Source organism: Dasypus novemcinctus, chromosome 30 (genome assembly GCF_030445035.2).
Source record: "Dasypus novemcinctus isolate mDasNov1 chromosome 30, mDasNov1.1.hap2, whole genome shotgun sequence".
Classification (NCBI taxonomy): Eukaryota; Metazoa; Chordata; class Mammalia; order Cingulata; family Dasypodidae; genus Dasypus; species Dasypus novemcinctus.
Window position 1 is genome coordinate 5472027 of NC_080702.1, and position 26737 is coordinate 5498763.

Here is a 26737-nt window from a genome sequence, read left to right on the forward strand (position 1 = left end):
AGTTTATAACCAAGAGACCAGCTTTGCAGGAAATATTAAAGGATATGTTACAGCCTGAAAAGAAAAATCAGGAGAGTCTAGAAATATAGAGTATATAAGAAAAAGTAACCAAAAGTGTCAAAAGAGTGGTAAAATAAAATGACAGATAAAACACCAATATTTAAGAATCAACCTAACATTGTAAATCACTTGTATTCAGAAAACTACAACTCATTGTTAAAAGAAATTTAAAAAGATGTAAATAACTGGAAGAAAATGCCATGCTCACATATTAGAAGACTAAATATCATTAAGATGTAAATTCTACTCAAATTGATATACAGATTCTATGCAATTCTGATAGAACTCCAACAGCATTTTTAAAATAATTGGAAAGCATGATTATCAAATTTATTTGGAAGGTTAAGGGATCCTAAATACCAGGAACACTTTAAAGAAGAAAACTGAAGTTGGAGGACTCTCACTTCTGGACTTAAAATCTTATTACCAAGGTATACTGGTGAAAACACCATGGCACTGAAATAAAGACAGACACACAGACTAATGGAAATGAAGTGATGGTTTCACAAACCATCGGTTTTTATTTTATTAACACATTTCTTTTTATTAAAGTTAATAGATGACACAGAATGTTACATTAAAAAAACATAAGAGGTGCCCATATAACCTAGTCCCCAACTCCCACCTCCATCATTTTTGTAATCTGTATTTTTCTGAAGATAAATACATCACAAAAAAGGTTATATTATTAAAAAACAGGTTCCCATATACCCCCCATCCCCCCACCCCACTCCTCCCACACAAACAACCTCCCCCATTATTGTGGCACACTCACTGCACTTGGCGAACACATTTTGGAGCACTGTTGCACCACGTGGATAATAGTTTACCCTGTAGTTCACACTCTCCCCCAGTATATTCAGTGGGTTATGGCAGGATATATAATGTCCACCATCTGACCCTGCAATATCACTTAAGAAAATCCCAAGTCCCAAAAATACCCGCTCATCACATCTCTCTTCCCTCTCCCTGCCCACAGCATCTACTGTGGCCACATTCTTCACGTCAATGATACCATTTCTTCTATTACTAGTCACAATAGTTTCATAGTACAATATCACTTAAGTCCACTCTAACCCATGTTTTATTCCTCCATTCCGTGGACCCTGGGGATGGTGATGTCCACTCTACCTCTTTATAAAGAAGAGGCATAGATTCCTCATGACTGATGGCTGCAATTCTCCTGCTTGCAGTTGTAGGCACTCTTTGTTCCCTGGTGTGGTGGTTGACCATCTTAACCTCCCTGTTAGCTGACCTGGGTAAGTCCAATGAAACAGAGAGTAGGGATTGCAACTCTGCTGAGGCTCAGGGCCCAGCTGGTACAAGGGCCGTTCAGAGATTCAAGTCCCCTGAGTACACACCATACATAATATGAACCCCAGGCTCAGTAAAAGTGACACAAGAGGCATGTGTAGACATGTCATATCTGAGTCCAGCTCCATCACTCTCAGGAGCACACATTCCAAAGTAGGGCCTATTGACATGGCAAAGAACTCAAAATCCATCTGCCATGACCATATACTCTGTGGGTCTCCATAGCCTTCAGGAGAACCAGTACCTAGGGTTGTATCTCCTGAAGCTGTTTCTGGGGTCCTGCTGAGGTGTGCGTAAGCACGACCACTCTGATGACCCCCCCCCCAACTCTTTTTTGAAGACTGTCATCCATATATACTCATTTCTCTTTGCCATTTCCCCCTTTTATACAAGGTAAAACAGCAGTTTTTAACACATCCTATATGAAGGCTGAGATACTCTGTTGGTCTGAGTTGACCTTTTATTCAAGGTCTCTTTCTAGCTGCATCACCAGTTGGTGACTGGTAATAATCCATCAGTGCCCGGGAGGCTCATCCCTGGGAGTCATGTCTCACACTGGGGGGAAGGTATTGCATTACGTGCTGAGTTTAGTTTAGATATTGGCCACATTTGAGCAACATGGAGGCTCTCAAGAGGTAATTCTTAGGCACCCTGCAGCTCTAGGCCTAGTTCACATTTCAGGCACACAGCCTCATAAGCATAGTCATCATTATCAAGGGCTCATCGTTGGACCATCCTTCCTTGTTGGTCTTTGCTGTTGCACTTGGGGGATTACTGCTGTTCCATCGGGGAATGTTACAGAGCTCTCCTGAGTAGGAACTCCGTACTCCCTCAGTTGTCGTTTGTAACTGTAACTACTATAAAAAACCCAACATATATCAGAACATTTTTATGGCCCCTATATACATGCCCTGGAGAACACCCTCCCAATCATGCTACCCACATCAATAACAACCCACAACAGTGCTCCTCCCCTCCCCATAGGTGAAACTCTCTGTGGTCCAAAATGTCTTCAACAATGAAGTCTAATATATTGCCAAATGCACTTAATAGGAAAATGAAATAAACTGATGGGTTTAAAGATTAGAAATACACATACTAATTTAGAAATATTAAGATAAAGAAAAAATGAACTGGTGTATTAATAAAAATAAGAAATATCATAAAGCTTTGTTTTTAACTTTTTGCCTTTCATCACTGTAATAGGTGTTGCCCTGTATGTACAGTGGCAAGGCACTTTCTTTCATCTCCTCAGTGTCTACATTCATTCCTCTTTTTTTAATTTTTTTTTCTAATTTTTAACCTTGTCTTCAAAAAAGTTTTAGATCACAGTAATTCACATACACAATAGAGGGGACTCCCATATATCCAATATCAAACCCTTTCCCCCTTCCCCAGCAACGATCTTTTTACATGTTCATGTTACATTTGCTGCAGCTGATGTATAGATTTTGAAACATAGCTTCCAAACCTGGTTCCATTTTGGTTTACATTACGGTTTGTATTTCAGACTGTAAAATTTCTAAATTTTTAGTTTCCCTGTGTTTACATTATGGTTTACACTTTAGTTTATAGACTTGCATACATTTTTGGTGTACATTAACATGTCCTATATCCATCGTTACATGATCTTGTGGAGCAATTTCATTGCCCCCTAGTTACCCTGCTTCCATCTATTCTATACCTCTCCCCTCCTCCCCTCATGGCCCATAGTGACAATCAATCTTCACTACTTCAGGGCCCAGATTTACAGATACTTGCAACAATGCTGAGGGCATGAATACGAGACTACCCAAACTATTGAGATCGACTGATTCTCTCAAGGAACACAAACAGTTCTTCACATCAAGGGTCAAGAGATTTTTGACAAGCCTGTCAGATGCACCCAGTTCAGGGAGAACAGTCCATTCAACAAATGGTGCTGGGAGAACTGGATATCCACAGCCAGAAGAAAGAAAAAGGACCCCTACCTCACATCTTATACAAAAATTAATTCAAAATAGAACCAAATCCTAAATACAAAAGCAAAAACCATAAAGCTTCTGGAAAAAAATGTAGTAAAGTATCTTGAAGACTCAGTAGTAGGTAGTGGATGCTTCAAGGAGATAAGAGCAGGACTGACATGGACTACTGATATTTAATTTATGTAGACGTTTTAATTAAGAGTACTGTAAAAGGGTGAAAACATATATAGCTGATGGTAATATATTATAGTGATTAACATCTGTTATATAAATGGGAATGTGACTGAAAAGTGTAGTCTAGGGATATAAAGGCAAATTGACAGACAGCTAGGGAATAATCTAGGGGCTAACACAGTAAACACAGAGGTGGATGAGAATTTCGGTTGATGGTACAGAGGACAGCGTGTCCTTTGTGATCTAGAGGAGATATACATCACTGTTGCAGGGGGGGGTGGGAATATGGAGAACCATGAGATAAATACAACTGAAATGACCTACGGACTGTGGTTAACAATAATGGCGTAATATTCATGCTTATATGCCAAAGATGTACTGTGTTGATAATGTGAGAGTATGGAAAAAATGTGCCAAATGTAAGCTATAAACCTGATAATAACCCAATATTATTTCATAATCTTTAACAAATGTGCCATCACACAGTGGTATGTTGATAGAGGGGTGTTGTATGGGAATTCTACACATGTGTATGATTGTTTCCTAAGTTTACAACTTCTGTCAAAAAAAATATTTTAAAAGCAATAATAGGATAGGTTGGAGGAAAAATACACCAAATGTAAGATAAGGACTATAGTTAGTAGTAAGATTTTGATTACATTCTTTCATATTTTGTTATAAATGTCACGTAACAATGAACACTGTTGGCGGTGGGCTGATGTATGGGACCCCTTTATGATGTTATGCATGTTTGCTTTGTTAAGTTCACAACTTCCACTACACACTATTGTTTATGCATATTCACATATAAATCATATAAAAATAATGATAATAGGGTGGGTTTGGGGAAAAATACACCATCATGAGGTATTTTGATTACTAGTAATATTTTGAGGATGCTCTTTAATGATTAAAAATGTTTGACATTGTAAGGCATTGGTGGTAGGGTGAGGTTGAGAGCCCTGTATGATGCTATGTATGTTCATTTTCTAAGTTCACAACAACCCACAATTCAGAAGTTCCCTGGGTGGGATAAATAAGAGAATGGAGGTAACAGAGGGAAGAATCAGTGACATGGAACTTAGAGCAGTAACGTGATATAATGAAGAACACAGAGCGGGCAAAAAGGTTAAACTAAAGTTAACAGAACCTCAGAAACCTGTAGGACAGTCAATATTCACGCTAAATGCTGAAGGGAGAAGACACAGAATGGTTCAGAATAAATATGGGCTAAAACAGCCTGAACACTACCCAACCTTGTGATACACAGATCTGAGAAGCTCAGAAAATCACACCCTGACACATCATTTAAAATATCGGCTGACAATCAAAGATGAAAAATTCTGAAGGACCCTAAGAAAAATAACACATTAGAGGAGAAAAACAATTTGAAGGCCTGTCATTTCTCCTCAGACCCAACAGAGGCCAGAAGAGAGTAAAACAGGATCTTTGAAGTGCTGAAATAAAATAATATCAACCCAGAATACTACATACACCAAAAACTGTCCAAGGATTCAAGGCAAAAAAGAAAACGGAGAGGACAGAGAAATCTAAATTCATCACTAGACAACTTGCTTCTATAAAGATGCAAAAGAAACATCTCCAGGAAGAATAAAAATAATTATAAGAGGAAAATTTTGAACTTCAGGAACAGATACCATTAAATGAATATATGAATGAGTATTTGGCAGAAATTAGACCATTTTGGGAGTAGATGGCCAATGCATATGACAAGTATAACCAAGAGGAAGGGTTTAAATATTCTATATGACTCTGAGGGATCTACGTTTTATTTGAATTGTTAAAAAATTAACTGATTAGTATGTGAGAAGTTATCCCCAGAGCAAACACTGAAAACAATTCCAAACAAAGTCAAAAACAGGAGAACCATAATGGCCTCTATCTAGGACATACAATTAAGCAGCTAAAAGAGTGGCACACAGGGATTTTAGGCGAACAAAAATATTCATTTCTCTTGGCTAGAGCATGACATTGGTTTTGTTTTTTCTTTTTGTACTTTCAGTCACAGAACACATTTTGAAATCACACACTAAGTATTCAGAGGTTAAAGTTTATAAAAAAGAAAAAGAACATAAATAGCTATGGTTGAATATGTGTTGCTAATTCTAGTGGCCTAGAGAGGAATTCTAACCAATGACAAACAAATGATGTCCCTGAACTAGACACAACTTACAGCATTTTTGGTTGTGGTCGTCACTGGGGTCTGGTTTCTTGGAGGAACCTACGTATGACTTTCCATTTCACGGCCCCCTAGTTTGAATTACCAGGCATTCCTAATCCTAGGGGTGCAGTTCCCTGGGCAAGCTGTGCTCCTAACAAGGCCAAAGACCTATCAAGACAATGAAAAAAGGGTTCCGATGGCTCTGGGACTGCAGAGTCTGAGTTAGGCCTTTGAGAGTCAGGGGAGGTCTGGCCTCCCTCCTGCCCAGACCTGGGCCTTAAGAGAAAACTCCCTGCCAAAGCACAGAAAGCAGCTCCACCCACAACTCCTGGATCTCTCTGAACCATGCACATAGGAAATGCTGTCAGGAACTCAGAGAGCTCCATTCCAGGTTTGCTGCCCCTGAGAAGAGGAGAGATCCAGCCCTGTCTGTCTCCCAGCTGCTCTACAGATAAACAAAGAATGTGAGTGAGGATGGGCATCTTCCTATCTCCTTGGCCTCCATGAAAACCCCGAGAAATATCCAGATCAATCAGGCTTTGGTCACCTCAGAGCAGAAAAAGTTAGGGGATGGCTCACCCATATTCGACAGTCCAGGCACCATTAATGTAAAATTCCTCTGCTGTCACACAGGTGACGGGCCCACCTGAGGCTGCCATCACACTCTCACACACACACACAAACACACACACCAGCTAGGGTACTGACTCACTGCTGAGGATCTAGACCCAGGAAAAGGAAGCAGTGTGCTGGATGAATCAACAGTTCCCCGGGTGGTAAGACTGAAGCACCCCAGAATGCAGCACCTCAGAGCCTTCTAGTACATCCCCTGGCCTGCCCCTGGACTGCTCCTCAACCAGCTGCCTCTGCATCCCCCACAATAATTCACAGCTGAGGAGGTGTGGGAAGGACTCCCCAGGCCCAGGGCTCATCCTGGGATCCACTGCAGTGGCCACCTCGGTGGGTCCTTTGCCTCAGAAGAAATGCTACTCTGCAGACCCATCCTCTCCTCACTGTCCCAGCCCCACCTGACATGCTGGCACACCCTCTCCCCTCAGCCTCTTTCACCTCGCTGAGCCCTGCTGCCACCCCACCATCAGATACCAACCAGACTGGGCTGTGTGCTAGGCCCTCTTCTGCCCTGGATCCCGGCACCACAGAAGGTGGGAACTGTGAAAGAAGCCCAGAGCCTGCTCCTGCAGCTGCTGCATGGTCAAGCCAATTTCGGGGAGACCCCTGACAGGAGTCCCTGTGCATCCCAGAGTCTGTGACAGCTGCAACTGATGCCAGTTCTGAGTTCCACACAGCTCCCAGCACCTCCTCCCTCTGCAGGTATCCCATCACATTCAGAATGAGCTCAGCGATTCCGGTGTGTGTGGACTCTCCTCACTCCTTCTCATGGACACCCCTCCCACCACTGGGCCTTGGGGACCCTCACTCCACGGGCCTTCCAGAGGCTGCTTCTGCAGCCACTTCCAGCCCCTCAACCAGCACACCTGCAGCCTTGACTTCCCACCTTCCTCTGACCGTCGGGTCACCCCGATGAATACCACATCCCTCCCCCCTCCACTGCTCTGTGGGCCTCCTGCTGGCTCCAGTGCCAGCTTCTTCCCATCTGACCAGGCCTTTCAGGCACATCCAGCGGCAGCGCTGCCTCAGCAACAGACACCCCCAGCCTGCACACACTTGGGTTCTGCAGCCCGACCCCAAAGTGTAAACTCCCCTTTAACACTGTAGCAGCGCCCCAGTTCCTATTTGGAGTCCCTGGTGGACAGCTTCCTGGAAACCTCGGCTTTGACCATTCTTTCCAATTTGAAAACCTGGCAACTTCCACCTCACCCTCTGCTGAAGGCCAGGCACCCCTGCACATCACCACTGCTAGCTTTGGTGGGTTGATACCTAGAGGTTTCACCTTGGGCAGCCACGCCAGGCTCCAGCTGGCCTTTGGGTCCACCCCCGCCGTGTTCTCCTCCAGCACAGGCAATGCCTCTGGCTTTGCAGCCACGACCAAAACGCCCTGTGCTGTGACCAATTTCAACCCCAGCATGAAGCAGCGATGCTCAACATTCAGCAGCACCACCCCAGTCGTCTCCAGGTCGGGTTTCAGCAGCACATAAGAGCTTTGGGAGCCAAGTGGAGGTCACAGATCTGAGCTCCAACACTGATGCACTCCGTATAAGAGGAGAAAGGAGTGGGGCCCCCACACCACATATCACTTTGGGGTAAGCTTAGGCCTAAAGACCTGGGGCCCTGGAGCCAAAACACCCTATGGCCAACAGAGGGGTCAGCACCCCTAAGAGTAACCCTGTGTATGAAGGTACTGATGCCCCACATACCCCCTTATTTCCTGTGGAGGACCTGGCACCTCTCAGAGACATACTGGATTTACATTCACGTCCATCCCAGCCTTTAATTTCATGAACCCACTAGGAGGAGCCTTGCCTTCAGGGTTCTGTCACCACGAGTCAGGGCTTTGCAGGAGACACAACTGTTTGGGCCCTCAGCCCGTTCACTTCTCTCCAGGTGTGGCTCCACCATGACAAGTTTTAAGAGGCAAATGCTGGCCTGCGCCAACGGAACCTCAAGAAGCAGCTTTGTCCACTTTCCTGCAGGCTGGACCCGGGATTGTCAACTTTAAAAGTGTTATACAAATCAACGCCTGTTCTCTGCACTCCTAGAGCCAAATGGAGCCCCAAAGACAAAGGTTTCCATTTCCTCTATGTTTCCTGCAGTTTTGCTCCAGAAGTTGGGGGTTGGGGCTGTCATCTGGTAGAATCCGAGGAGTCAGATTACTGAGACAGGAGCGGAAGCCTGGGACCATCCCCTCCAGACGTGGAGCCAGTAGAGCCCACTGCTGCCCACAGGTGCCTCCTGCCCTTCCCATTTTTCTTGTCAGTCTTCCAGACGTTTTAGAAATAAAACCTGGTTCTGGGAAGTGGACTTGGCCTAATGGATAGGGCATCCGCCTACTACATGGGAGGTCCACAGTTCAAACCCCAGGTCTCCCTAACCCGTGTGGAGATGGCCCACACGCAGTGCTAATGCGCCTAAGGAATGCCCTGCCACGCAGGGGTGTCCCTGGCGTAGGGGAGCCCCACGCGCAAGGAGTGTGCCCATTAAGGAGAGCCATCCAGCGCGTAAGAAAGTGGAGCCTGCCCAAGAATGGCGCCACACACACGGAGAGCTGACACAGCAAGATGACTCAACAAAAAGAAACACAGATTCCCGGTGCTGCTGATAAGGATATAAGTGGTCACAGAAGCACACACAATTAATGGAAACAGAGCAGATTACAGGGTGGGGGGGTAGGGGAGAGAAATAAATTTTAAAAACCTGGTTCTTTTTCTTTTATATAATTTATCTATCCTCTGTAAATCAAGTATAGAGAAGCCACTGATGTGTAGAACTGGAGACAGATGAAGCCAGACTTAACTCTTTAAAGTTTTGATGTCCCAGTTAATATGGTGGGGAAAGCAGCACGACAGATGAAACCTAAAATGTGTTTTGACTTTAAGGGATGGGAATTCAAGATTGGGAAGGGATTTAGCTCAACTGACAGAGCACCCGCCTACCACACGGGAGGTCCATGGTTCAAACCCAGGGTCTCCTGACCCATGTGGAGGTGGCCCACACGCAGTGCTGATGCATGCAAGGAGTGCCCTGCCACACAGGTTGTCCCCCGTGTAGGGAAGCCCCATGGACAAGGAGTACGACCCTGCAAGGAGAGCTGCCCCGCATGAAAAAAGCGCAGCCTGCCCAGGAGCGGCACCACACACACAGAGAGCTGACACAGCAAGATGATTCAACACAAAGAGACACAGATTCCTGGTGCTACTGACAAGAATGCAAGCGGACACAGAAGAACACAGAGTGAATGGACACAGAGAGCAGACAACAAGGGTGGGAGGGAAGGGGAGAGAAATAAAATGTAAATCTTAAAAAAAAGAAAAAAGATATAGTGGATCCAGGGAAAGGACAGATGGGGTGCCCAGGGTAAAAGCAGCCTGGGGGAAGGTACTGGTAGATGGGGAGCCTGGGGTGAAGAGAGTGGGCCCAGGGAAGGGGAGTCTGACAGTGGAACAGGCTGGGTCATCACTAGTACACACAATAAAACACATCTGATATAGCTAGTGTTTTGAAGCTGGTGATTATTTTTGCTTTTAATTAAGGTTTAGACAAATCACATCTCACCTAGAGAGTGTGGGACTGACATCAAGGCCCTAGGACCAGAGTGAACAAAGGATGAAAAGTCACCTCTGCTCTGTAAATAGTAAAATGCATATACCTAAGATATGACATATTTCTGGACAATTTATCTTAAAATACGCATAGGACCCACTGAGTCCATGACTCTCCTTTCGGAGGAATAAAGGATGGAAGGAGACTGCTTGAGGAGGCAGGCAAGCTAACATTAGATTTTAATTATAAAACAAAGTCTAAAACTTGGGTATGTTTATGAATCACCATTTTACAGATGAGCGACAGGCACAAAGATCTCAAGTACTCTCCCTGAAGAGACCCAGCAAGTACATGTCAGGATCTAGGTACAGGGAAGTCTAACGTTAGGCTACACCCTGTGAACATGACTTCACAGGAGTCACAATTCCACCCTAGCTGGGCTGACCTCATAGCCCACAGCGAGTCTCAACTACATCCAAGTCCTGCAAATGTGATGGTCTGAAAGCACCTCCCCTGCCAGGAGAGGCATCGTACAGATGGTGGAAAGAGCCAGGCACCAGGCACTGTCCTCTACTCTTTTCATTCTATGAAATGGTCAGTGAGTGATGACTGTATATGTGACCCTGTGCTAGGCCCAGGGCAGGGAGAGAGGAATGTAAACCTTATAGGAGTCATTTACAATCCAGGGAGCAAAAGCTAAAGAATCAGCAAATACAACGTGAGGGGTCAGTGGTAGGATAACAGAGCAGGTAAGAAAGATGTTGGGAGGGGATGTGGTTCAAGCAGTTGAACAGCTGCTTCCCATACGGGATGGCCCAAGTTTCGTTCCTGGTGCCTCCTAAAAACAAACAAGCAAATGAATAAACCAACTGACTCAGTGGTTCAGTGCCAGCTTCCCACAAACAAGGTCCCAGATTCAATGTCCAGCCCTGGAATCCCCAAAAAAATTATTTTACCCAAGTCAGAGGAGACGAGATTGGAGCTGGGGATCAAAGGAGGAGGAAGCAGCCAAGTGGTGAGGAGGTACTTCCACATCAAAGAATTAGCCAGTGACAAGTGGACAAGGAAGACAGTCACCAGCTAACCTCCAAGGCCAATAAGCATATGAAAAGATGCTCAAATTCATCAGCCATTAGGGAAAGGCACATTAAAAGTATGATGAGTTATCACATCACACCCATTAAAATGGCTATTATTGTAAAAATTGGAAAATATCAAGTGCTAGTGACGATGTATATAAATAGCAAACCTTATACACTGGTGACAGGAATATAAATAATGGAGCCAAGTATGGAAAACAGTTGGGCAGTAACTCAAAAAGTTAAATTGGAATTAACATATGACCTGGCAATCCCACTTCTAGATATACATCCAAAACAAATGAAAGCAGGATTTAAGACAAGTATTTGTGTACCAATGTTAACGCACAAAATACAAAAGGTAACAGCAAATACCCACCAAGAGAGGAATGGATAAACTAAATGTGGTAAATACATACAACACAATATTATCCAGCTTTATGAAAGAATGAAGTCCAGATGCGTGTGACAACATGGATGAACCCTGAGGATATTATATTCATTGAAATAAGCCAGACACTAAAGGACAAATAATGTATGATCTCACAAACTAGATATAATAAATCTAGATATAATAAATAAGAATATTTAATAAGAAAATATTCTAGAATATAACTTACCAAGGGACAGAATGGGTGGAGCAAATGTAGAGTTGATGCTTGAATTGTGCACAATTTCTATTTAGGATAGTGATGATGGTAGCACATTATTGGGAATGTAGTTAACTGTGCAGAATTATGTTTATGAATAAGATTGAAAGGAGGAGTTTAAGGTCATGTACTTTACTAGAAGGGAAAGTTAGAAGCCAAAACACGGGATTGTTTAAGTGAACACTGTTGTGGATGATGGACTAGGGTTAATAGTACAAATACAAGGCTATTTTTTCATGAATTGTAACAAATGTATGAAACTATTATATGTTGTTAATAATAGGATGGTATATGGAAAAAAACACCTAATGAAAACTATGGACTATAGGTATCAGTAATATCTTATTTTCCTTCATCAATCCTAAAAAAGGTACCACACTAATGCAAAGTGTCAATAGAGAGATACATGGGAACACTGTATTTTTTACATGAATTTTCTATAAACATACAACTTCACTATTAAAAATTTTCAACAATTTAAGAAAGCAATAGGCTAAGTGAAAGAAACCAGATATAAAGTACTAACATATTCTACTATTTCATTAATATAAAATGTCAGGATAAATAAATTTATAGAGATGGAGTAAGATTAGTTGTTAGCTAAGGCTGGGGTTGAGGGATGACAGGGATTGAGAGGTGACTGCTAAGGGGTATGGGGCTTTACTTCTTGGAGTGAGAAAATGTTCTAAACCTGATTGTGGTGATGAGTGCACAGCTCTTTGATCATACTAAAAGTAACTGTGGACACTTTTCACAGATTGTATGGTATGTGAATCTATCTCAATAAAACTGTTTGTAAAACTTGGTGCACACATTGTAGTCCAGTATAAGAGCTTCATATTTTACTGTAGCTGGGAATATATGAGGGGTTCAGTAAAGAATAACAAGGGACAGGACCTGACTCAGGCTTTAACAGGCTCATTCGGGCTACAAGATAAGAACGGAACACAGTGGCGAGCAGAGCAAAATGCAGACCAGGGGGAAATGGACTTTGGCCCAGTGGTTAGGGCGTCCGTCTACCATATGGGAGGTCCACGGTTCAAACCCCGGGCCTCCTTGACCCGTGTGGAGCTGGCCATGCACAGCGCTGATGCGCGCAAGGAGTGCCGTGCCACACAAGGGTGTCCCCCGCGTGGGGGAGCCCCACGCGCAAGGAGTGCGCCCGTGAGGAGAGCCGCCCAGCGTGAAAAGAAAGAGCAGCCTGCCCAGGAATGGCGCCACCCACACTTCCCGTGTCGCTGACGACAACAGAAGCGGACAAAGCAACAAGACGCAGCAAATAGACACCAAGAACAGACAACCAGGGGAGGGGGGGAAATTAAATAAATAAATCTTTAAAAAAAAAAAAAATGCAGACCAGGTGGCAACTATCACAGTAGTCCAAGCAAGATACATGGTGGATTAGACAAAGCAGTAGCAGCGTAAGAAATGGACCACACTAATGAAAGATGTTGTTCATGGGGGAAAGTGTGGTAGGGGGAAGGAGTAGAGTATACGGGAATCCCCTATATTTCTGATGGAACATTTATGTCATTTAAAGCTACTTTAAAAACAAAAAAAATTTTTTTTTTTAAATTTTTACACAGAAGCAGAAGAATCAGTGGAGTGGTCAGAATAGGCAATAGAAATACTGGGGCATCATCAAAACTATTTGATATTTGAAAACATGGAGACAGAATCCTAAGGAAGAGTGCACTGAATGAGAGATCCATAAAAAAACAAAAATGACATGTCGGTCTTCAACAAACTTTAAAATACTGATCTGCAAATGATAAATTATAAAGGCAAACTACTGACGGGCAAAAATATTTGCAAACTTATGACAAAGAAAGAACACATATCTAGGAAATCTAGAGCTGATATCTGGAACAGATATCTAGAAAATTGGGAGTGGATATGGCTCAAGCGAGAGTGCTTGTTTCCCATATGGGAGGTTCCAGCTTCAGTTCCAATACCTCTTTAAAAAAAAAAAACAGCATAGAACCAGCAAGCAAACAAAAAAAACAACTTGATCGAGCCAATTTGGCTCAGTGGTTGAATGCTGGCTTCCCACTTTTGAGATCCCAGGTTCAAACTCCAGACATGGTTCTAGGAAAAAAATAAAACTCCCATCTAGAATATAATAAAAGAATTTCCAAAATTCAATCATAAAAACATTACTATTAGAAAGTGGGCAAAATACATGAACAAACATTTCACCACACTAGATACACGGATAGGAAATAAGTACATGAAGAGATGCAATGATATAATTAACAATCAGGGAAATGCAAATTACACCATTATTAAGACAATGTAAAGTAACAATACCAAATGCTGTTGCGAATGCACAGAAGTTGGATCTCTCTTTATTGCTCAAAAATGATAGTCACTCTGAAAATTACCCGTTTCGTTAAAACTAAATATACACTTATCATACAGCCCAGCAAGTGCACTCCTGCACATTACTCACAAAAAATGAAAACTAAGCCCAGATTAAGCATTAGTTTGTTCTTTGAAAAGATCAAACTGATAAACCTCTATGCTAACCAAACATAAAACAGAGAAGATACAAATTACCAATACCAGGAATGGAAGAGGGGTCATCACTACTAGTTCCCCACACATTGAAAGGATACTCAAACAAGACTATGAACAACCCTATGTCCAAGAGTTTGATAACTTACATGTAATGACCCAAAACTCCTTGAAAGATACAAATTAACAAAACTCATACAGGAACAAAAGTATAATTAGAATAACCCTATAGTCATTAAATTTTTGAATCAATAATTAATGACATTTCAAAAAGCAAAGGACATGAACGTAAAACCAAAATTTTGTCCTATTGTCTAGGAATGTTCAGCTGACTAGGGGCCTCCTGGAAGGAAAATGCACATAACAGGACATACTTCAAATGCCTGGAGTGACCCCTCCCCATAATCTGTATTTATTATTTTATATTTTGTGGAAAAGAAACACATGCTCATATTAATAAAAAACAAATCAAATGTTGAAACAGGTACACAATTAAAGGTAAGCCTCCCTCTCTCCAGTCCATTCCCTCAGTTCTACCCCCTCCTAGACACCCACTTACAATTTCTCTTACCTCCTTGAATGAATAAGTCAGCCAGGTACAAGCATATATATCTGTGGTTGATCGTACATCCCATTTTTAAACTTTTACCTAAATTATTAAGTTATTCAGTCATTAAGTCAAACTTTCTTAAGTAAATTTCATTATACACCCAATAACATGACCATATAACATAAAGTCACATCAGGATATTCTTACTGAGAGGGAGTGACATGAAAAGGTAGGACAACAGACATAAACCAGGACTGCCCTGGACAAGCAGGAACATACCACGTTAATTTAGAAATCGGTGCTCTGGAGTCTCCTCAGGTCCACAGAAGACAAATGCACCACCTCCCACTCCAGCCGCAGGACGTTCAGTGCAATAAAGGACATGAAACTCAGCAGAAGGGTCGGCTCCCTCCCCAGTGCACAGGACTAACACCTACCACAAACATCCCCAGGCTGCAGAGCTCAAGGTGGCCTGGCACCTGGGGAGCCACAGCCATCACCCAAGGCCTGGCTGCTGAAGCCTGGACACCACCTGCCAAGGCCTGCAGCCTGCAGCTGAGCATCATGGGGGGGGGGGGCAGCTTCCAGGCCCACCCACATGCAGGCCCACGCAGACCATAGGGCCCAGCCAGGGCCTAGGGACTGGGACGGCCCCACCCACCTCCTGGTCCAGGCACTTCAGGGTGCAGACACTGGACCATCTGTACCATTCCTCATCTTTTCAGAAAGGTTTTTTTTACGAATTTTAACATTCTCCATTTAATTTCTTTTTAGCCCTTTCTACTCTTTTAACCTTCACTTTGTACTTAAGCATCATCTTGTCACCCTATTTCCTAAGAGATTACATTTCACTTTTGAACTATTTTCCCATTGTTCTTATTATCGTATCCTCATTCACTATGAGTTTTTCCAACTTATGATGTCTTATCATATATTGTTTCATTTTCTTAATGCCTTTTATCTTCTTTTCAGAAAGTATATTTCAGAACATCATGTAGTCATGACGAAGAGCTTTCATTCGCGGTAAGATACTCTTCACTTACTCCTTTTCTCCCTGTATTACACAGGTACTTGAAAGTAACATGCATTTTTTTCTGTTGGTATTCGTACACTTTTAAAAAATTGTGGATTAAAGTGAGATTCAAAACAGCTTTCTCAACAACACAGATTTCTCTTTCTAGATTTTTCATGAAAGGTTTTGACGGATGAAAGCTTTCTTCCTGATATTTCTGGATTCTGTACTTCTATCATTCTTATAAACGGGCCCTCACTCTCATTACTTCTATTGCACCCTTTGTTATCTATTTTGTCTTTCTCCAACTGACACTGAATATTCTTTTATGTGTACTCCTCTCTTGAATAGAACATTACCACATCACCAAAATCTAAAGGTCCATATATTTTCAAAATCAATTATCTAAGTTATTTCAGTAAGTTACACTGGATTTCATTTCTAAATTATGTTCTTTGTGTATATATGTACTGTATTCCTACAATCATTAGATTTTAGTTTCTTATATTTATTTTATGATGAAATGTTTTGTTTTTATACTTTGAGTCATTTGCCTACAGAGTTATTAATTTTCTATTTAATTTTATATCAGTCTTTTCATACATACTTAGTGTTTGCAACGGCAGTTTATATTCAGCAAATTTTTAAAAAATTTCCATTGCTTTAGATTCACAATCACATAGGTTCAATGTCATTAATATCTGGAATAAAATATTACCACCTTATGGCTTTATATCTATCATCAGGAACATACACCAACATCCCGCAAAATAATCTTTATACTTCTCATGGTCCTCAAGGACTCCAGTGAGTACTTGGTTCTTGCTCCAGTTAAAGTGCTATTTTATAAATAACCTGTAGAAAGAAAAGTTCATTTAATATGGTTTTTGGAATTTTTAAAGTTTAAGAACACAAACATTTCAGGCATACTATCATTATCTCATTATTAAAACTTGAACACATGCATATTAGTAAGAAATACGTAATTCAAAACCACAAAAATGTAGGTCTTAGACAATTAGCTCATATTCCAGGATTTTAGAAATGCACTCACAGGCACCCCACATCCTGGGGGCTTTCTGCTGCTCTCTGAGTGGACAGTCATTGGGGGAACACATTCCACTCTGTTCACAGCTGCACTGACATAACCCACTGTTAACACACTCAAAAGTGGAAGACTGAAAGTCTTTCCCATTAGGTCAGGAACAAGATGTTAGCTCACTTTCATCACTGTTATTCAACATTATACTGGAAGTTATAGCCAGAGCAAATGCGCAAGAAAAAGAAAATAGTCATCCAAATTGGAATGGAAGAAGTAAACTGTCCTAATACACAGATGACATAGAGTTTTAAATACTCAATCCCAAAGAATCCACAACACTACTGGAACAAGTGAAGACATTAAGTAAACTTGAATTGCACTACACATACACTCAAAAGTCAGTTTTGTTTATACAGCCAAAAATAATAAGAAATAGATTTTTTAAAGAAAATCCATTCATTTAGCCTCTAACAAATAAAACACCTAAGAATGAATTTAATGAAAGGGTGAAGCAATTCAACAATTAGCAAACATAGGTGAATGAAATTTTAGAAGACCTAAACGTATGTCTAGACATCCATTGTCCATGGATGGTAAGACTCAATATTATTCTAATACCAATACTACCCACAAGTATCTGTCGTGCTTATTCAGGGGGTCTTTGACTTTACCACTGTTTCCTATCTGTGTTTTAAAATCCCCAAGCCATGAACAAACACAACACAACATGGTCCAATCCTTATTGTATTTTCTTTTCTGCCATTGTAGGAGACCTTGAAAGTAAATGAAAATGGTAACTATTCTAGGCTCATTAAAGCATGTAACAGGAAAAACAGATAAAATAGGGGGCTTCCTGCAAGTTGTAGGCTGGAGACCTAGCCTGGTCCCAGGCTCAAAGTAGAATGAGGATATGATGAAAGGTTTTCCATTAAGGAGTTCTGTCCTTCCATCCACAGTCCCGAGGGATGGATCGGTTCATTTGGGGGTTACAGGTTAGGCTGAGAGGAGGCTTACGAGAATCGATGTGAGAGTCTCTGTGGGGTGACTGTGAGATTGTGTGTGAGCTTGTGGGGGGGGGGTGACTGTATGAATTTCCCCCAGGTGACAGGGCCTGCTCAAGCTCTGGTGCTCCAAGGGGAGGGGCCTTAATGTGAACCCAGGCATGTGGCTCCAATGCTCTGCACTACAGACCTGCAGTTATCACTCAGTCATGGGACCAGGAGAAACCACACAAGGAAGCGGATAAGGCTCATTAGACTGAGGTCCTGCCTACCTTACGGGAGACGCGTGGTTTGGTTCCCAGTGTCTCCTAAAGAACACAGTGAGATGGCACTATGGACAGACACGGGAAGCTGACACAATAAGATGATGCAACAAGAGACACAACAAAGCAGAGAGAAGAGGTTTCCATTGCCTCCTGAAGAAGACAGCAAGCTGGCACGGCGGGCAGGCACAGCAAGCTGACAAAACAAGATGATGCAACAAGAGACACAAGGAAAACCAATGACAGAAAAAACAAAGCAGGGAAGAGAGGTGGCTTAAGTGATTAAGCACCTCCCTGTCATATTAGAGGTCCTTCTGATTAAAAAAACAAAGACAGACAGACACAGAAAAGGTAAACAATGAGGGGGTAGGTGAAATAAAGAAATGGACATAAATCTTAAAAAAAAAAAAAAAAAAAAAACTAAAAAGGAACCAAAAAAAAAAAACAACCAAAATAACAAAAAAAAGAAACCATGCAAGGGAGGTTCCATCATCTGTGTATGTGCTTACAATTACCTGAGTCTACAGAGAGACCAAACTGTCCATCTTTATAAGGTGGCCTCCAAATCACAGGGCCTAGGGAAGCTAGCTGTGCAGATAACCTCAGACTCTGGCACAGTTTCTGATGTCCAACACTAAAGGAAAGGCCTTTTGACTCTGCATTAGATCAAAATCCTGAGAGTTGTGAGACATCACATAGAATCCTCTGTCAACCCTCACGTTGATGTCACAGCCAGGAGCTCTGCCACGACAACATAGGCACTGGAAAGAAAAGTTAGTGCACTGGATTATACCGTTACCACGGACCCTCCAGATGCTAAAATCCTATGAGTCAGGGAAGAGGATGAGACTCAATCAACTGGGCTCCCGTCTACCATACGGCAGGCCCTGGGTTTGCTTCCCAGGACCTCCTTGAGAAGGCAAGCTGACCCGCATCTGCACACAGCTGACAGCCTGCGTCCGTGGAGAGCTGGCACAGGAAGATGATACAACAAAGGAATACAAGCAGACACAGAAGAATGCACAAGGAATGGACACAGGGAGCAGACAGCAAGCAAGCAGCAAGGGGGAAAGGAGAAGTAAAAATAAATTTTAAAGAAAAGCCTACGAGTCACACAGTAGGGTCTCTGACAAGTATGAACTCAGATTCCACTTGGTACTTCACCTGGTGTCCACAACCTTTGTTGTACTCCAACTAGACAGCAACCTTAGAGGGAGTCAGCATTGACCCTCTGCGTCCCTCCATAATGACGGTCCCACTGTTAAGGGCCAGTAATTCAAGAAATAAACAAACATGAGAGAGAAAAGAAAGACTGGATGGAAAAATACACTATTTTTAAGTGGTCATTGTTAAATGGTAAGATATCAATATGTTCATACCTATAATTATATTTACCACAAAGATTAGTGAATAAATGTGATACAATGAATTGCCTGGAATTGAATTGATTTCACCAAAAAAGGTTGCCTCTAATCAATCAGAAGCTCCTGCAGTATATTTGGTAAATGCAGTGTCAGTTTATGCAGATCCATGGAGGCTGAATTCATTGGAGATGTCAAAAGACACCGGTGAAGGCGGCGGACTTGGCCCAGTGATTAGGGCGTCCGCCTACCACATGGGAGGTCTGCAGTTCAAACCCCGGGCCTCCTCGACCCGTGTGGAGCTGGACATGCGCAGTGCTGATGCGAACAAGGAGTGCCCTGCCACAGAGGGTTGTCCCCCACGTAGGGGAGCCCCACACGCAAGGAGTGCACTCCATAAGGAGAGCTGCCCAGCACGAAAAAAAGTGCAGCCTACCCAGGAATGGTGCTGCCCACACGGAGAGCTGACATAACAAGATGACACAACAAAAAGAAACACAGATTCCCGTGCCGCTGATAAGGATAGAAGCAGTCACAGAAAAACACACAGTGAATGGACACAGAGAGCAGACAACTGGCGGAGGGGGGGCAGGAAGGGGAGAGAAATTAATTAATTATTAAAAAAAAAAAAAGACACCTGTGAAGACTTCCAGGAAGATGGCAGACTAGGAAGACATGGGACTGTCTCCTCCTCCAATAAAGCAGCTGGAGTACACACTGAAATGGACTGGAAAAAGATCTTCTAGGCATGGAACAGCAGGTGAAGGCTGGACACTACCCAGAACAGAGAGGGACAAAGGAGAGGAATCCTAACAGCGAAACCCTGAGTTGAAAGCAGAGGCTGCTACTGCTGGCACCCTCCCCCACACTGAAGACTTTAGAATTCTCAGGCCTCTGAGAAAAATTTACACAAAGAGGTCACCAGAGATCCACTGCCCCTGGAAAGGGGAGAGAGAGGGACACAGCCTAAGGCTGACTCAGCTTTTGGCCCACAAATTTGGTCTGCTGTGTCACATGAGCCCGGGGCCGAGCCATTATTTGCCTGTAAAGGAATAAAGCGATCTGACCCTCTCAATCTTCTCTAATGAACAGAATAACTGTTGAGGACACAGAGGGGAGTGGGATCACTTCCAACCAAGGAAAAGGGAGGGGGCTGCCACAGAAGGCTGAAGAACTGTTTCTAAGAAAGTTTAAATTACAAGCTCTTAATCTCCAGCCAAGAACCTCTGCCCACACTGATCCAGCCTGTGTCACAGCAAGAACACTCCAACCAGGCACTGAACTGACAGGGCTGCAAAGAATGCCACCTCCTAGCAGAACTAGGTAGTACACATGAGAAAATTAAAAATAAGTTCGATTAGCTTTTGCTGGTCTTTATAGCTTCCCTCCCAATGCCCTATGAAGCAAGTCTACAATCCATTACTGGGTTTGATACTAGCAGTTTGATATTATTGATGAATTCCAAATAGAAATATTGGATTATGTTTGTAAACTGGTCTTTTCCTCTGGCATATTAAATTATATTTTATTCAGAGGTTTACCTGATTAAATAATGATCAAGGCGTTTTGATTGGGTCACATCTTTAGTACGTTGCATCCTCGACTCCTTGGTGGGTGGGGACTCACAGAAAAAACATGACAGAAGAGATGGTTGGAGTTTGGAGCTGGAGCCCAGAAATGAACACACAGGAGAACATCACCAGAGATTAGAGACAGCTCCTCAGACACAGCAGGAGCCCAAGGGAGGGGACAGAGCTGTTTGCCTGATCATCTATAACCAACCTTGTAGAAAGAGAAAAAGCCTAGAGATCCTCACATTCAACAGCTGACCTTGTGGAGAAAACAGAGGAGCTGATCCTGGAGAGAAAGGAACCCTGGGAAGAGAGGAACCCCAAAGTCTGAACCCTGGCAGGCATCGGTATCCATCATGCTCCAACACATGGCATGGTGAGGGAAATAACTTATACTTCATGGCCTGGTATATAAGCAACTACCCCAAATAAATACCCTTTATAAAGGCTAACAGATTTCCCATATTTTGCATTAGCACCACTCTGACGAATACACTGGGTCCAGAACCCAGTTTTGAGCAACTAACAGGGAGAACCCTAACGATCAAGATTGAATCAAGAATCAAAGAATATGAATAACACACAGCCTCCCATCACCAAATCCCAATAAAAGAGAAAAAAACTGAGCATCTGCGTAAACTGCATCCCAATCAGATGCCTAGCATCAGCAAAAATTTACAAGCCATACTAAGAAGGAATACACCAAAGCCCCAAAAGAGATGCAGGATTTGAGAGAAGTAATTAACGAGATGTATACAAATTCCCAAAGTCAAATTAATGAAATGAAAGACAATGGCTAAAGTAATGAATGAGATCAAGGACTTACTGAATAAGCAAAAAGAAAAAGGTGAAACCAGAAAAAGAAAATTAACAGAGCTAATGGGAATGAAGGACACAATAGGTGAGATCAAAAACAATTTAAAGGGAAGCAGATGTGGCTCAATGGATAGCTTCCGCCTACTATATGGGAGGTCCAGGGTTGGATACCCAGGGCCTCCTGGCCCGTGTGGTGACTGGCCCACGTGGAGTGCTGCTGCACTCAAGCAGTGCTGCCTGGCACAGGGGTGCCCCCCAAAGGAGTGCCTCCCCACGCAAGAACAGCCACCCTGTGCAAAGGTACAGCCCCACCAGGAGTGGTGCCACCCACACAGAGAGCACACGCAGCAAGATGATGCAACAAAAAGAAACTCAGATTCCAAGAGTTGCCTAACAACACAGAAGCAGACACAGAAGAACGCACACCGAATGGACAGAGTGCACAGACAATGGGGGCAGGGGGAATAAATCATTAAAAAAAACCAGTACATTAAAGTCATACAATAGCAAACCTGAAATGATAGAAGAATAAGTGATAAGGAAGACATAACAGCTGAAATTGAAGAGAGGAAAAAAAAAGGAAAAAAAATGAGCAAGAGCTCAGAGAGTGCAATGACAACACAAAAAGCAACAAAATATATGTCATAAGAGTTTCAGAAGGAGATGAGAAGGGAAAAGGGGGAAAAAAGAGTATTTGAGGAAATAATAAGTGAAAATGACCCAGTTCTCATTAAATGAACCTACATGCCAAGAAGCCCACTGTACCCCAATCAGAATAAATCCAGGGAAGCAGATTTGGCCCAATGGATAGGGCGTCCACGTACCACACGGGCCTCCTTGACCCATGTGGAGCTTGCCCATGTGCAGTGCTAATGCGCGCAAGGTGTACCCTGCCACACAGGGGTGTCGCCCGCGTAGGGGAGCCCCACACGCAAGGAGTGCACCCCATAAGGAGAGCCGCCCAGCGCCAAAGAAACTGCAACCTGCCCAGGAATGGCGCCGCACACACGGAGAGCTGATACAATAAGATGACTCAACAAGAGAAATATAGATTCCCGGTGTTGCTGATAAGGATGGAAGCAGTCACAGAAGAACACACAGCAAATGGACAGAGAGAGCAGACAACTGGGGGGAAGGGGCAGGAAGGGGAGAGAAATAAAAAAAAAAGTCTTTAAAAAGAAAAAAAAGAATAAATCCAAATAGACCTATTCCAAGACACATACTACTCAGAAAGTCAAACGTCAGGGATAAAGAGAAAATTCTGAGAGCAATAAAAGAGACGAGAACCATCACTTACAAGGGACAAGCAGTAAGACATAGCGCACATTCCTCAAGAGAAACCATGGAGGTGAGAAGACAGTAGTATGACACAATTTGGAGACTGAAAGAGAAGAACTGCCAGCCAAGAATTCTGCATCCAGCAAAACTGTCCTTCACATATGAAAGAGGGTAAAAAATATTCACAAGCAAAGAGAAACTAAGACAGTTCGTAATAAAGAATCCATCTTGAAAGATATATTAGAGGAAACTTTAGAATCTGAAAGAAAAAGACAGGAGAGAGAGGCTTGGAGGAGAGTAGAAAAGAAAGAATAACAGAAAGGATAACCAAAGAGTAATACTGGACAAAACAGACTATAAATCCAAAGAATTGAGAAGAGATACAGAAGGCCATTAAATATTAATAAAAGGGACAATCAATCAGGAAGATAAAACAGACATAAATATCTATGAACCTAACTAAGATCCTTCAAAATACATGAAACAAATTCGGGGGAAAATGAAGGGAGAAATAGTCATCTCTGCAATAATCACTGGAGACTTCAACACACCTCTCACATCATTAGACAGAACTAGACAGAAGATCAACGAGTAAACAGGGAACTGAAACAATATGACCAGTAAGTTAGACCTAACAGACATATGCAGAAAGCAGCATCCAAACTCAGCGGGTTATACATTCTTTTCATGTGCTCATGGATCCTTCTCCAGAATAGACCACATGTTGGCATAATACAGCTCTTGATAAATATAAAAAGATTGAAATTTACACAAAGCATCTTCTCAGATCATAGGGGAATGAAACTGAAAATCATTAACAGACATGAAAAAGGTAAATTGACAAATGTGTGGAGGCTAAACAACACACTCCTAAATAATCAGTGGGTCAAAGAAGACATATGGAAAGTGGTTGTGGCTCAACTGATAGACGGTCCACCTACCATATAGGAGGTCCAAGGATTCGATGGCCAGGGCCTCTTGGCTCATAGGGTGAGCTGGTCCACACATAGTCCTGCTGTGCACAAGGAGTGCTGGCCCACTAAGGGATGCCCCCGTGTAAAAATGCCCTCCATGCAAGGAATGGCCACTGGGATGGGAGAGCCGCCCCGAGCAAAACTACAGTCCACCCAGGGGTGGTGCCACACACACGCAGGGTGGTGCCACACACACGCAAGATGATGCAATAAAAAGAGACACAGACCCCAGTGCAGCCTGATGAGAATACAAGTGCACACAGAAGAACACACAGTGAATAGACACAGAAGGGGGAGCAGAGAAAGGATACAGAAATAAATAAATCCTTAAAAATTAAAAAAAATAAATTCCAAGTGTAATCAGTAAATGTATTCAGACAAATGAAACAAGATCACAACTTGTCAAAACTTACGAGATACAGCAAAGGCAGTCTTGAGAGGGACATTTATAGACCTAAAAGCCTATAGTAAAAAAGAAGAAAAAGCTAAACTCCAAAAATTGACTGAACAACAAGAGAAAGTAGAAAAAGAACAGCAGAGCAATCCTCAAAGCAAACAGAAGAAATAATAAAGATAAGACTAGAAATAAATGAAATTGAAAAGAAAAAAATAGAGAAAATCAAAGACAAAAGCTGGTTATTTGAGGGAAGCAGCTGTGGCTCAATCAGATGAGCTCCCATCTACCATATGGGAGGCCCTCAGATCGCGTCCCAGGGCCTCCTTGTGGCGGCAGGCTTACCTGCATGCTGTGGAGAGCCACTGGGCCCCCAAGTGCGGAGGAGAGCTACCCAGCCCACAGACACCAAGGTGCGCTGCCTGGCACAGAGACGCCACGGAGTGGAGACTCAGCAAGGTGACACAACAAAAAAAAGAAGGGAGACAAGCAAAAACACAGAAGAGAATGCAGCAAATGGACACAGACAGCAGACAGCAAGCAAGCAAGGGGAAAGGGGAAATTTTTTAAAAATTTAAAAATTTTAAAAAAGCTAATCATTTGAGAAGATCAATAAAATTCACAAACCCCAGCAAGATAAACAAAGGAAAAAAAAAAAAGAACCTAATAAATACAATTTGAAATGAAAGGGGGGAAGTTATGACTGACCCCACAGAACTAAAAAGGATCATAAGAGGATATTCTGAGAAACTGTATGCCAACAAACTAATAAACCTAGATGAAAGGAGCAATTTCCTAGAAATGCACGACCAACCAATATTGACACTACAAGAAATACAACAACTTAACAAACCACACATTTAAAGACACTGAATCTGTCTTCAAAAATCTCCCAACAGGGAAACGGACTTGGCCCAGTGGTTAGGGCGTCCGTCTACCACATGGGAGGTCCGTGGTTCAAACCCCGGGCCTCCTTGACCCGTGTGGAGGTGGCACATGTGCAGTGCTGATGCGCGCAAGGAGTGCCGTGCCACGCAAGGGTGTCCCTGCATAGGGGAGCCCCACGTGCATGGAGTGCGCCCGTGAGGAAAGCCGCCCAGCGTGAAAAGAAAAGTGCAGCCTGCCCAGGAATGGCGCCGCCCACACTTCCCGTGCCGCAGACAACAACAGAAGCAGACAGAGAAACAAGACGCAGCAAATAGACACTGAGAACAGACAACGGGGGGGGGGGGGGGGGGGAGGGGTGTTAAATAAATAAATAAATCTTAAAAAAAAAAAGAAATACAAATGAAAAAAATATATGGAAAAATATTCAACGTCATTAATGATCCGGGAAATGCAAATCAAAACGAGATATCATCTCACAGCAATCAGAATGGTCACTATTAAAAAGTCAGAGAACTACAAGTGTTGGAGAGGATGTGGAAAGGTAGAAACACTTACTCACTGTCAGAAGGAATGCAGATTGGTATAGCCACTGTGGAGGACTGTTTGGCAGTTCCTAAAGAAGTTGACTATAGATTTGCCACGTGATGCTGCAATACCACTACTGGATAAACACCCAGAAGAACTGAGAGCAGTGACATGAATAAACATCCGCACACCTACAGTCATAGTGGTGCTATTCACAATTGCAAAGCTGGAAACAACCCAGGTGTCCATCAGCCAGTAAATGGAGAAACAAACGGTGATGTATTCACATGATGGAATCTCATGCAGTGGTAAGAAGAAATAAAGTCATAAACCATTTGACAATGTGAATGAACCTAGGGGACAGTATGGTGAAGCAAGCCAGACAAAAAAGAACAAAATACAGGAGGCTTGCATTACTATGACCTAAGTATATTGTGTAACATAATGTATGATTCCATTACATAAAATGTAAACATAAATCAATTTATAGAGGAAAAAAGTATTTGTGCAAAAATAGCTAGAAATGGGATCTGTGGACAGCAGAAAAAGCACAGAGAGACTGAGAGGTGATGGATTTTCTTATTTGTTTTATCATCTATTATTATTGAGATAATAAAAATGCTCTAATGATGACTGAGGTGATCAAAGCATAACTATGTGATTGTACCTAATACCACTGATTGTGCACTATGGATGAATTGCATGCCTTTTTTTAAAAAAAAAAAAGGCAAACCGCACTTAAAAATGGGAAAAAATGTGAATACATACTTACCAAAGAAGAAACGAATGATTCTTTTCATCACTAGAGAAACACACATTAAAATCTGCTATATATACTAGAATGGTTAAAATCAAGAGACATAATACCAACTGTTAAAGAAGATGTGGAAAAACTGGAGCCCTCATACATGTCTGGTGAGAATGCAAAATGGTGCTGCCACTT

The 26737-nt window shown here is 42.5% G+C and overlaps 1 long non-coding RNA gene across 8 annotated transcripts in view; it reads right to left on the reverse strand.

Annotated features, from left to right (window-relative positions):
* Positions 1-26737, reverse strand: part of LOC105747526 (uncharacterized) — a 195093-nt gene that overhangs the window by 76327 nt on the left and 92029 nt on the right. For 5 of the 8 annotated variants that reach the window (XR_009184145.1, XR_011647806.1, XR_011647807.1 and 2 more), the window contains one exon: positions 16403-16536. The exons of the other annotated variants lie outside the window; for them this stretch is intronic. This is a non-coding gene — a long non-coding RNA (uncharacterized lncRNA). The remainder of the gene's footprint in view (positions 1-16402; positions 16537-26737) is intronic. 8 annotated transcript variants of the gene reach the window in all.